This window comes from Artibeus jamaicensis, unplaced genomic scaffold (genome assembly GCF_021234435.1).
Source record: "Artibeus jamaicensis isolate MK-2021 breed Jamaican fruit bat unplaced genomic scaffold, CSHL_Jam_final contig_332, whole genome shotgun sequence".
Taxonomy (NCBI): Eukaryota; Metazoa; Chordata; class Mammalia; order Chiroptera; family Phyllostomidae; genus Artibeus; species Artibeus jamaicensis.
In genome coordinates this window covers 3,205,747-3,218,459 of record NW_026521788.1, presented here as the reverse complement: position 1 = coordinate 3,218,459, position 12,713 = coordinate 3,205,747, and the positions used below count along the sequence as shown (strand labels likewise).

General features: G+C 40.6%; 1 long non-coding RNA gene across 1 annotated transcript; it reads right to left on the bottom strand.

The window, feature by feature from the left end:
- Nucleotides 1-4,207: 4,207 nt before the first annotated feature.
- On the bottom strand, nt 4,208-8,190 carry LOC128627207 (uncharacterized). Its single transcript, XR_008391359.1, has 3 exons — nt 8,039-8,190; nt 7,837-7,904; nt 4,208-4,501 (listed from the first exon to the last, which is right to left on the bottom strand). It is a non-coding gene; the product is annotated as an uncharacterized LOC128627207 (long non-coding RNA).
- Nucleotides 8,191-12,713: the final 4,523 nt, after the last annotated feature.

Genomic DNA, 12,713 nt, shown 5'->3' with positions numbered 1-12,713 from the left:
GGAGCTGTGCCTGGGACCACCCTCCACACTGCACCCCAGCAGCTGAGAGAATAGGCCAGAAGGGATTTGTGACTTTCCCAGTTCATCTCCGAGCTGACCAAAGGTCCCTGGTGACACCACATTCCCTAGAGCACCATAAGGTCTGAAGTCCCTTCTGGACTGATCGCATGTGCTCCCCACCCCATCTGGCTTCCCCGACCTCCAGGCTAACACAAGTCCCTAGGCCTCCTCCACAGAATTTGGTGCCCTAGTCAAGACTAGTCCCAAAGACTAATTTGTCACACATTGTGAAAATATTACATATTCAGAGTAAAGTCTTCAATTATGCACAATGGTATATAATAAAAGACAGAATTCCTCTCCCTGTCACCTGACTCCCCCACGTGCCCTCCCCACAGATCATCGCACTTCACAGTTTATTTTATATCCTTTGAGAAATGATTTATGCATATGCAACTGAATCTATATACACTTTTTTAAATAGTCAAGAGAGAATCACACAAAAAGCATACTGTTGCATCCGCTTTTTTTTAACTTAATGTATTTAGACATTTTTCTATATCAGTACACTCAGATCTAATTTGTTCTTTTTCTTTTTAAGAACTGAATACTGTTTGAGCAGATCATAATTTGTAAGTCCTCTTGTGAGGGACCATTAGGTGCCTCCCGGCTGTTTACTCCAAGCCAGGCTGCAGTTAAATTATTTGTACACATATCTGGGTGATTCTGGGCAAGTTTTTCTCAGAAGTAGAGTCCTTGGCTTGGACAGTGGGCACATTGGAATGTGGATAAATGATGCCAGACCGGTCTCAAGAATAACAATTGACAGTAAAGTTTTTGCTCTTCTACACTCTTGGCAACACTCAGCATTCATCAATAGGTAAAAATGGCATTTTATTGTTTTAATTTCCATTTTTAAATTATGAATCAAATTGGGAACATACCCACTCATAAATCCTAAGCATGCATCTGTAATGCCCTGCTTAAAAACATACAGGTACACACACAGAAACAGAGTTGTTTTTTTTTTTCTGTGAACTACTTATTCATATGCTTTACTCATTTTCTCTTGGATTATTCATATATTCTTCTTGATTGATAAGAATATACACATATCTCTGAAATTACTATATATTTATCATATACATTTACATTTTCCTACTTTGTTCTTTGAATTTCTTCAGTCTATTTACATTATTATTATAATACTGAGAATTTCACATTAAAAAAAATAATTTATCAGTGTCGGGCTTTAAAACTTCTCAGTTTTATGTCAGACCCTAAGAGTTTCCCCACTACAAAACTACTTTTTAAATTATTAGTATTTCCTTCTAGCATTTTTATTGCTTAATGCTTTGCGTATAAACGTTTTAACCTTTTGGTTTGGTGTAAGACATGAGGTAAGAACCTATTTATATATTGTTGCCAAATTTCCATTTGTCCAAACATAGCTTAATACCTAATCCAATTTTGCCTTACTGATTTCAAATACTATCCTACATGTCAAACTCCCAAACACAGAGTCTATTTCTAGACTCTGTAAATTGTTCATTGATTTTTTTTCTATTTCTACCTTGATTATAAACTAATTTAATTACTCTACCATCATTACACATTTTAGTATCTGATATGGCTAGTCTTCCCTCATAACTCTTTTTTGGTACGTTTTATTTTTATGCTGGAAAAGTTACCAGCAGACTCTCCCTTCCAGGGCAACGGCTTGGGTTTGCTTTGAAGGATGACTCTTCAGTTCTGTGAAAAACCACTTGAGTGGGTCCTGTGGTTATGCAATCCCCACCCACACGCTGGGGAAGACCTGAATGTGAACCCAGATGCCATCTGCTCCATCGCAGTCGAGAGCTCTGTTTAGAAATGCAAATTGGGCAGATCTTTGAACAGATCTGTTTCTATAGTTTACACAGCCAATAAAGAAATGTTTCTTCCCTAAGTGTGAATTCGTAATGTCCTACTCATACATGTGAGTACATGTGACAAAGGGATGTGTGTCTCTGTCAGCATTTGTCTCCAGGAGTGGCAGAGAGGGGATGGGACCACCCTTCAGAGCAAGAGACAATGTGGGAAGGAACAGGCCGGATGGGGCAGCCCATCCCAGCCCGGAGTCTAGCCCACACTGGTGTCGGGAACAACTGAACACCCTGAATGAGGAAAATGTATATGGTTAAACTTTAGAGTTCTGACTTATCCTAGAGTCTTCAGAGAAAACCTTATTCCTATGGCCCTTTTCCTTCAGGGAATAAATATTCCCAGTCATCCTGGAAGGAAAATGGGAAAACGGAGGTGCTTGGAGTCATTTAGGGCTTGGGGACCTTGACTCCAGGTGACAGAGGTGTGCTCAGGGCGCTGCACTGTGGGTGGTTAAGCAGCAGGCTGGGGGCCACCCTGAGAGGGAAGCTGACGAGGAGACTGTACATGTTGTACATGACCTCAGGGGGGCCTCTGAACACTGCCATGGTGGGAGTCCCTTTTGCATTCTCTTCATTGTTCTCGGCTTCTGAAACCTCCAAATCTTCACAATGCCTTGGACCATTTCACAGGAAATCAAGGGGGCGTGAAGGGAAGTGACTGTGCCCAACTGGGAAAAACAGCCAGGAGACATCCAGCTGCAGAATGAAGAGAGCCGAGAAAGCAGCAGGCTGGGCACGAGTTAGCAGGAAATGAACTGACAGATGACAGAGGTGGCAACAACCACCACAGCCGACTTCTGTAACGCAGGTGGTTCCCAGGGAGTTCCAGAAGACAATACTTAGTTAGGCAGGGAAACTGGAATACGCAGTAATTTCTACAACCACTCTAATTTGGTTACTAAGGGGAAATGAGACCCGACACCTGTGGAAGAAAGGGTCATCTCTGTAATGAATGTTTAACTTTTGTAAATTCTAGTTTTGTTGTTTAAGGTGAGGTATTACTCATTACATTAAGTTCTCCAAATTAGGGCAGCTTCCATCAAGGCCTCACCAAACTCACACAGTTTTCTAATAGTCCAGTAAATCCTATCAAGGCAGGTCTTTATCCTAAACCAACCAACCAACCAACAAAAGTTTAAATCCAGCTCATCTAAGTGGTTACCTCAGCTCAACTGTCATCAGACTGAGGTCTCCAGGATGAATCTTGGTTGCCACCTTGGCTGGTGAGCAGGAAGAGGTCTCCCATGATGGACGGCTCTGCCATTCCCCCTGGGTGTGGCCTGTGGAAAAGGACCTCGCTCCTCCAGCTGTTGCTAAATACAAATAATTAAAAATTGAAGTTCCCACACTCTCCTCCTTTCCTCCCGCCCCTCCTCACCCAGGCTTCCATGCTGTCCTTGGGCCACCTACTGAGCCCTTGTTTCAATACAAGCTTCTCTGATACTCCTCTGAACTCAATGAACACAGACATATTTGGATCTGGGGAGATTACCACACCCCCACAGAACATTCTGTAATGTGATTCTCAAAGTTGCCCAATGCTAATGCAGTCATGAAAAAACATGTTTTGACTCAGGTGCCACTAGTCCCTATGAGTTCCTACCTCCATTTAATAAGCATTTTTTAACACATCTGTATTATATTCACAGCTCGATACCATGGAAAATAAGAGATGCTGATGGTCATACTAGCTTTTAGTTTTATGTATTTATATTTATAATGATTTCCAAATGCACTGCCTGATCTAAAGCCGAGTAGAAGAAATGTCTTTGCCTTAAAAGTCATTTAGGTTTCTTGGAAAACAATATGCCCCATGCTGATGTGAATATGTAATAAACTTTATACTTTCTATTTTACGAAATGAGAAAATTAACATGAGGTCGGCTTAACCTTAGAAGGATTCTTAGAGGGTGCTGACTCAGAGTACTTTTTTAAAATTTAGAGATGAATATGAGTGAAATTTTACAGATATTTTTACATAACCACAGCATAGAAATTTTGACAAAAGAATAAAACTCCACTATCCTCACTGATGTTATTAGCATGCATAAGAAAAAATAATGGAATAAAGTATATACTGGATTATTTGCTTCCATTAATTTTCCTTATATAATATATGGATATAGGTATAGATATATTGATACAGATATATAGATATAGATATTCTAATTTTTAACATTAGGCAATAAATAATTATATGCTACTACAAAGTGTTTTAACCATCATTTTAATATTTGTATCATGTTACAGTGAGTGTATGATAACACATTACATGACCATTGACCAATTACTGCACGTACTGAGTTTTCTAACATTTCAACTCTTTTGAGCCAAATAGTCTTTCCATGTTGTTGTTCCCTCCAGGTAATTACCTAAAAGAAACCTATTTTAAATAATCTACCTTCTTTTACATTTGGGCTTTCTTGCTGAAACTATGGTAAGTCTTTGTAAAATTGAGGTGATGAAAATCTTAATGAAGATTTTTTGCTGCAATTTTCAGTTATTTAAAAATCTACATCCACCCTTGTGTGACTGGTTCTTCTCCACAAACAGTTTTTTCTGTCTTCTTGGCTCATCTGCAAGGTAAGCAACATATTTTTCTGTCAACTTCTTGTTGGATATACGCAGAACCATTACCATTAATAAGATACACTAATTAAAATAAAAGTCGTGGTGTCTTTAAGATCTAAACATAAAAAAATGAATCAGTAGAATACCAAGTGTTTACTCTGGGTTAAAGTAAATAAGAAAATATTTTGTTCCTATGGAATCACTCCGGTATGTTGAAGACAGATTTAGGAACACATTTTCCTAGCTAATACAGTGGATTATTTATTTTCTCTTTTTTTCCACTTAAGCCTGGAAACAAGATGTTCCCGATTTCCCACCTGCATAACGCCATTCTACTGCTCCTTTAATTAATCGGTCCTCTCAAAATCACCTTTTATATTCCTCCCACAGTGTTCTAATTCTATCCACAGATCCCACTGGTGAGCTGTGCTGTGCTTGCGAGAATCCCTAGATTTTATCAGAGAAAGCAACTCAACACTTCCGTTGCCTTTGAAATTTTACACGCGGAGATGTTCCCTGTGGTCTCCCTACAGTGACTCCTAGACAGTTTTTTCTTGCAAGGACTTGTAGCACAGGTAAAAGTGGAGAAATGTGCAAGGACTGCAGAAACACAAGCCACAGTACCAAATTCCTTCCACCAAAAAATAAGAGATCCATAGACACACGCATTTGAAAGCTGTTTCTGTGTCTACCTCAGGATGTCAAATATAAGAACCCTGAGCATTTCGTAAGGTTAGTTAGCTATTTAAGCTCTACAAGCAAAGAGGATGGGAGATATTACAAACAAAACATGTTAAGGTCTTCTTATGTTTAATGTTGTTACATAATAATACTTGTTCACTATAAAAATTCAAAATTCACAGAAAAGTACAATGAAGAAAATAAAACTCACTAGGAAAACAACAGTCCTTTATGTCAAAAGAACCACACTGTTAATGTGACTGTTCTTTTTTTAATAAAATGGAATCTTGTTCTATATCATAATCTACAATCATGCTTTTTTCAATCCATAGTACACTATGAATAACTTCCCATGTTATCTGTGTCCTAAAACATGACTTCTGTCATATCATATATGAATGTAGCACAGATTTTTTAATTCCTGGTGTTTAATGCTTGTGGCAGTTTTTTCTATTATAAGGAAGTGTAATTCTGACTTCCCATAAATTTTGGGGGAAAATTCCTCCTTTTGCTAGTCACAAAATATAAACAATTTGAAAGATTTTTAGTGAATGTAGAGTTGTCCGTGAAGGATATTTCATTTTTTAATCTACAAAAATGTGTTCCCACATTTAAATTTATGAAAGTCAGGTGTGATATTGTTAACCGACTCCTAAAATAATCTCAGTGTGCTAGTGCATGCCTCCTCCAGTCCCTCTGTACACATAATCCTTTTGTTTCCATAAAAACTACAGAACTCGAAAAATGGCATTTTGTGCCATCATGATTATACTGGGAGAGAAGTACGGTTTACTTCCATCTCAATGTGTATTCCCTTCAAACAAAGGCTGTACTCTCCCAGGAAGAAGCCTTTTAAGATTAAAATGAAAAATCACTCCTTTTGATGGCAAAAAAACATCATGTACTTTTAGAATGTAAGGTGGACACCTAATGCTTTAGCTGACCAGGATCCCTTCCTCTCTTGGTTGTTTTTTATTTTGGGTGGGAGGCGGGTATAGTATAAGAACACTGCTCCATTCCATCTGGTTTCATAGCAGGGACCTTCATCCCTTCAGTTATTTATTAAGCATCTACTTTGTGCCATGCATTTTTCTAGAATTTTGGAATTCATCAGTGAGCAGAAGTGAAAACACCCTGCTGTCTTGGGGTTTAGATCCTAGATGGAAGAGTTGGCCAACTCAGACCAATTGGAATTATCTTGTAGGACTTTATACCAGACTGAGAAAAATACTCTTTGCATCTTGACTGGGAGTTATAATGATACCATTATAGAACTCCCAGAAGCCATGTCCCTAAGCTGTTTTGTATCCCCAGACCCTTCTTTCCTAGTTACAAGAGACAGCATAGCGCCCCCTGCCTTTTTGTCCTTAACTTATTTGTATAACCAGACTCTGGTCCCACACTGGCGAGTGCCTTACTTTTTTTTCCCCTCCTCTCTTAGATGATGGGATCTGAGATTGCTAGAACCAGGAGGAAAGAAGATGTTAAGCTTACGTTTATGCTTTATTTTTTTCCTCTAACAGTTCTCTCTCTAATTATTTCATCTTATGCATATATTTCATTAACTCAACATTTATTGAGCAACTACTATGCACCACCATAGTCTTCTAGGTACTAAGAACAACACACATAAAATTCCTATCCTGAAGGGAGTTTAATTTCTCGTGTAGCTAGCTACACGATCATCAAGCTAATGAACATAGAGTGGTGCTAAGGAATAGTAAGCAGGGTAGAACTAGGAGTGCTGAGAAAGGAGATCATCAGTTCATTAAAAAAAAAAAAAAAAAAAAACAGCCTGGATTGAGCACAGGCCTGTGAACCAAAAGATCACAGTTCAATTCCTAGTCACGGCACATGCCTGGGTTACAGGCCAGTTCCCAGCAGGGGACACACAAGAGGCAACGATACATTGATATTTCTCTCCCTCTCTCCTTCCCTTCCCCTCTAAAGATAAATAAATAACATCTTTAAAAAAAAACAGCCTGAGAAAGACCTTGCTTTTAAAAAAGATGCTTGCACAGAGACCTGCAGGGGAGGAGGGAGCAACCCGAAGTTCAGCTGCGGGAGTGCCGTTTGGGAAGAGACAGCAGCGCGGGGAAGCCGGGACACGGCGCTGAGCGGTCAGCTCTGCAGTCTGGTCCCGGGGAAGAGTCCTGGACTCTGAGACAAGTATTAATGTTACACAAGGAGAAAATGATGGAGGAAGGTATCACAGAAAATTGTAGATTTAGTTTACATTAATAGCTTTTTTTTTACTATCCCCTTTAAAAGCATGGTTTATGAAATGTTATTGAAATTCTGGCTCTTTTAATAAAGAGAGAATATTCAATAACTAGGGGTGGAATATCAAAATTATCTTTTTGGCATGCTTACTAAGAGCTCCCCATCTAAGTCTCCACTGGTGTCCGATCCACCTTCCCCCACCACCATCCTTGCCCACGAGTCAGTCACTGAGGGGTGAGAGTCTAGTTTCCACTAGATTGAAATCTGGAGTTGGGCGTCCTCAGCTGAAATGACAAGAGACACTAATGCCAAAAAGTCAGGCAACATCCACAAGGCCAGGGACTGACAGTTAGTATCTACATGCAATATGCATACAGTACATACATTATTTGGGGGGAAACACAGAATTCAATGAAGTACATGTTACATGTCTTACCCACTTTATTCAACGATTTATGAATCACGCAGCATCCCACCGAGCAGACAGCAAGGAGCTCTGAGGAGCTGTACAAAATGAAAGACTTTTAAGCAGAAGGAAGCAGGAACCAGAAAGCTACACTGGACACAAAGGTGGGCTGGTTATTACAACGTTACTTTCCTCCAGGGAATGGCAGGGGTCTGGCAGAAAGATGACCTACCTCGTGCTGACCAGGCGACTCCTGATTGACTGGTGTAGGATTCCATTTCTGGAAGGGCTGAAACTTTCATTAAGTCTTGGATGGAGACATGGGGTTTAGCATAAGGAACTCCATTTTGGGCCTGTTTTGTTTTGCATATACATATTGTGTGTGTGTGTGTGTGTGTGTGTGTGTGTGTGTGTACACTAACATTGAGACCCAGGATAAACTGAAACAAGGTTCCTTCCTCTGTCAAGAAGAAACAGTTAGAGACCCCAACCTCCTCCCTTCAAAAAGAGAAGTCAGTTATGATTGTGCCGGAATTGCTGCCCTTGTAAACCAGACACACTCCCCTTCCCTACGTCACATTCTTATGCAACAGGTAGGAGGTCTGATGAAAGTGCTCAGAGAGCCATCAAGAGACCAGCTGCCTTTACAATCCTGGAGAATCCCAGAAACAAGCTGTCCAGTGACGTGTGTTCTCTTATGGGCCTGCAGACCTGAGGAAGGCAAGTCTGTCAGGCTGGTTAATCAGCAAATTGCAGATGCCTTTCTCCTTTCTTCCAACACAGAGCTCCCTCTATCCATCTTATGATTGGCCTTCATTTCCCCACTGTAAGTGCTGGATCAGATTTTCGTAAGGCTGCCTTCAGCTTGGAGAGAAAAATTCACTCATTCTTTGGTGTTATGAACCAAACAGTCACCCTGGAAGAAAAACTACAATCCACAAATACTTACAACTGTGCTCAGCATTGTTAGGGAGGGGAGCTCAGTCTATAAACAACACTTTTTTTTAAAGATTTTATTTATTTATTTTTAGAGAGAGAGGAAGGGAGGGAGAAAGAGAGGGAGAGAAACATCAATGAGTGATTGCCTCTCAGACCTGGCCTGCAACCCAGGCGTGTGCCCCAACTGGGAATCAAACTGGCAACTCCTTGGTTCACAGCCCATGCTCAATCCACTGAGCTACACCAGCTGGGGCTACAAACAACACATTTGAAAGACTTTTCTACTTACTTTAAAAGTTTTAAAAGGAGACTACAAGTCTAGACTCCTTTAAAGAAGAAACCTTCTACTTTGAGGAAAGAGGAAGCATTTTTTGAGAGTCTACGGAAAGTGTGAAGTGCAGTTGGAACTCCTGTGGTCAGTGATGAGATGCCATGCCTTCCGTGATGAACTCGTGGAGAAAATACCAAGAAATCAGAGGCAAGCTAAGACTCGCCCACACCACACCTTCCTGGGGAAGTAGCATAGTCATAGTACAGTTCTGGGCACTTAGAGGTAACAGGAGGGCACGGGAACCTGCTTGACCACACCTCATACCACATGGACAACCACTCAGCTCTCAGGCAGGAGCTGAGCCAGCTTTCAGGACCACCCTGACCATCATCCTTGACTGCCCAAAAGTTCTAGAATCAGTTTAGCACCTGGGTGTGCAGTAGAGTTATCCCTCACAAGAGGCAATGAAAATAACTAGTCTGGAATATCTCTTGCATCTTTTTTTCTCATTCTTGTATGTTTTAAAATGCACATTGTATGGAAAAAACCATAAGAGATACTGGAGACATAAGTTAAATAAGACACAGTTCTTTCCCTCAAGAATCTACAGTTTGGTAGGAAAGACAAGTTCTCAGGCAATTAAAGTGCTATGTGACATGCGTTGTGAGCAAATGGAAATGGTGGACAGAAGAGGCAGAGAAGGCATGCTTCCTCTGAGTTCTGAGGATGGAGAACAGCCAGCTAGGTGAATACTGTGGATAAGAACATCAGGTACATGGAACTGCAAATAGATGAGGGCCAAAGGCAGCGGCAAATAGCATGGCACCTTTGGACAACTGCCAGTGATTTACTTTCACTGGACTAAGTGCCTAAGTGAAAAATGAGGCTGTAGAGGACATAAGAGCCCCTATCTGGAAAGGCTATGCTAAACTTCTGAAAAGCAAAAGGAGACAATGAAAGTGTCTAAGCAGGGAGTGTCACAATTAGAGTGGCAGTTAGTAACAATCCTGAGACAAAACTATAAAGGTTAAGTGGGAGGGAGTCACACTGGGGGCAGAGACTGGTTAGCAGCATGTGATAGATGAGAACTATAGAAGCTTGAACAGGGGCAACGACAGTAGGACCACAGAAGGAAGAACGAAGATACATTACTGACAACATGGGCCACACAGGGCTTGTGACAGATGGGACATAGTGGTTGGAAAAGGGAAGCACCCATAATTTTTTTAAGGCAAAAATTCAATAGAACTTATGGAAAACAAGAAACTTTTGGTCTAAACATGCGAAATCAACAGTTTGACAAATCTCATGGAGCTGTGTTCTATCACCACTCCGCACCTGTCTAATGGACATTTCCTAACTCAATGTTGCAGGGAGCTAATCTCCTCTGGGACATGGATCTGCGTGGCACACCTGGACAGGACATGGGAGAGCAGCTCCCGGGGCTGCTCAGGTCTTCACACAAGGGAAGGAAGGGCTACTGAACACTCACCTTGCTCAGGTGTCTTCAAGGAATGCCGTTTGTCACTTCACTGTGCTCTAGGCCCAGGCAGCCACCAAGAAAGACAGAAATGACTCCCTCCAGTATATTAACCGCCTCCATCCATTCTCAACCAATAGCAGGATAAGAAAAGAAGACAAGGTATGGAAGGAATATTCCAGAGAACCTGATACCATTGAGAAGCAAGGAAACAAGATTAACTTGAGTAGTAATAACAGAACCAAATAAAGGACAAAATAATAAACTCCCAAAGCATCACTCTCTCTTGCTTTGCCAATCCATTCATTACACTCACCAAATACTTTCTGGTAAAAGTTTTTGGTGTGTTTTGTTCCAAAATAATTGATGCTTATGGTACTGGCTAAGCATATAGAGGTCACAATAGCATAAGAATTCCTGCAAAGTAGTAACACGTGAGTCTCAGAAAATCGTGCCCCAGGCCTGGTCAAAGGCATGTGGCCAAGATCCTCCCTCCATTTATTTGGACTTTCTTCCAGCAACAGTAAGAGGAGTCCTGCCCAATAAGTACACTGGTGTAGGGACAGGACACTCAAGTTGAGAATCGGGGTATTTGGAGTGTCCAGCTGTGTCACGCGATCTCTCTCAGCCTTGGTTTCCTCACTCAGAAAAGGAAATATTCATAATTCTTGTCTTGTCAACCTCAAGGGGCTCTTGGGAGGATCACAAACCAAGGTAAACAAAAACCTCTTTTAAATTATAAAACGCTACGGTAACATATGGTTGTTTATTATTTCTCTATTGTCATCAGATGAGGTGTTGGGTTAGCTCAACTGACAGAGTGCAGGTAGTTTAGACCAAATCTATCAATCCCCAAACCCCCACCACCTCCCTCCTAAAGTGAATTACTATTGTCTGTCAGTTTCACACGAGAAGGATGACAGACGTATATGGAAACCAGTGAGCGCTCAGACTGCTCATTGTGCTTTGTTGACTTCAAAGATGAATATTACTACTGGGTATGTTTCAATTTTACATCAATTTGTACCACGAGTGGAACAACAAATGCAATGGGCTCCACTACTATCAACTTGGCACCTCTCATTATTTAGAAACCGTCTGAACAAAATTCTTGAAAGGAGCTTGGTTGAGCCACACAAACTAATGTGTTTGCTTGTGTTTCTCCTAGTTGATGGTGCTTCTCAATATGTCAGTAAGTCATCTGATTACTAGAACGAGACTCCTTGTAGCTAAAATGGAATTAATAAATTATAACACAAGTCACCCAGTTAGTAAACTCCCTCACAATCCTAAATCACTCTTCGGTTTCTGAGTTTTCTTTAACGTTCGAACTTTCTTTAAAGTTTCAGTAATGTATCAGGGTAACTGGTGGTACTTTCGTTGTCCTCTGTGTAATCCCATCCTCATGAGAATACGCCAAGAAAGGACTCGTGTATAAGCACAACTGCATGCCTCCATAGCTTAACTGTACTCATACTCACCCCTAGTTCTAAAATAATGCCTCTTATCTTGTAAATATGGTTGGCATTTTTAAACAAAAGCTAGAGCACCAGTGAGATGACAAGATAAGTAAAACCAAAATAGATGAATTATTTATATACCTAAAACAACAGCAGCAAATCAGGATATGGTTGTTTGACATGTCTAAAGGACACTGTACATTTTAGTGGTGAAGAATCTAATCACTCTTGTTTGACATGTTGCAATATACAAAACGTTCAGATTAGTGGCTGATTCCCTGCTATCGGTCAAAATATATTTGACTCATAAAGACCCAGGCAAATGCAAACAGGGAAGGAGTGGTGTATAACAAATGTAACGTAACAATCATTAATAGTCACTTTAGCACCACAAAGTATAGAATGACAAGGAGGAGACTTCTGTATCAGTGATATGGCTGACTAGGCTTTTATAGAAACTGCTGGAACGGCCCTTAAACTTAAAATTCTAGATTAAATAGTTATTAAACCCTTCTTAATTCATAGCTGGGTTTGTGGGGAATTACAAAATATTGAAGAGTCAAAAGCACGTATAAAAAAACACATAGACAAAGCCAAGGGAGGTAGGATCAAGGGTGGGAGGTGGGGATGGCCAGGGTGGGGGAGAGTGGGGGGGGAAATAACAACAATAAAAAATATTTTTTAAGAGTCAAAAGAAGGAACAAATGTGTGACAACATGAGCGAATCTTGAAGGCATTGTGCTGAGTTAAGTCAGAC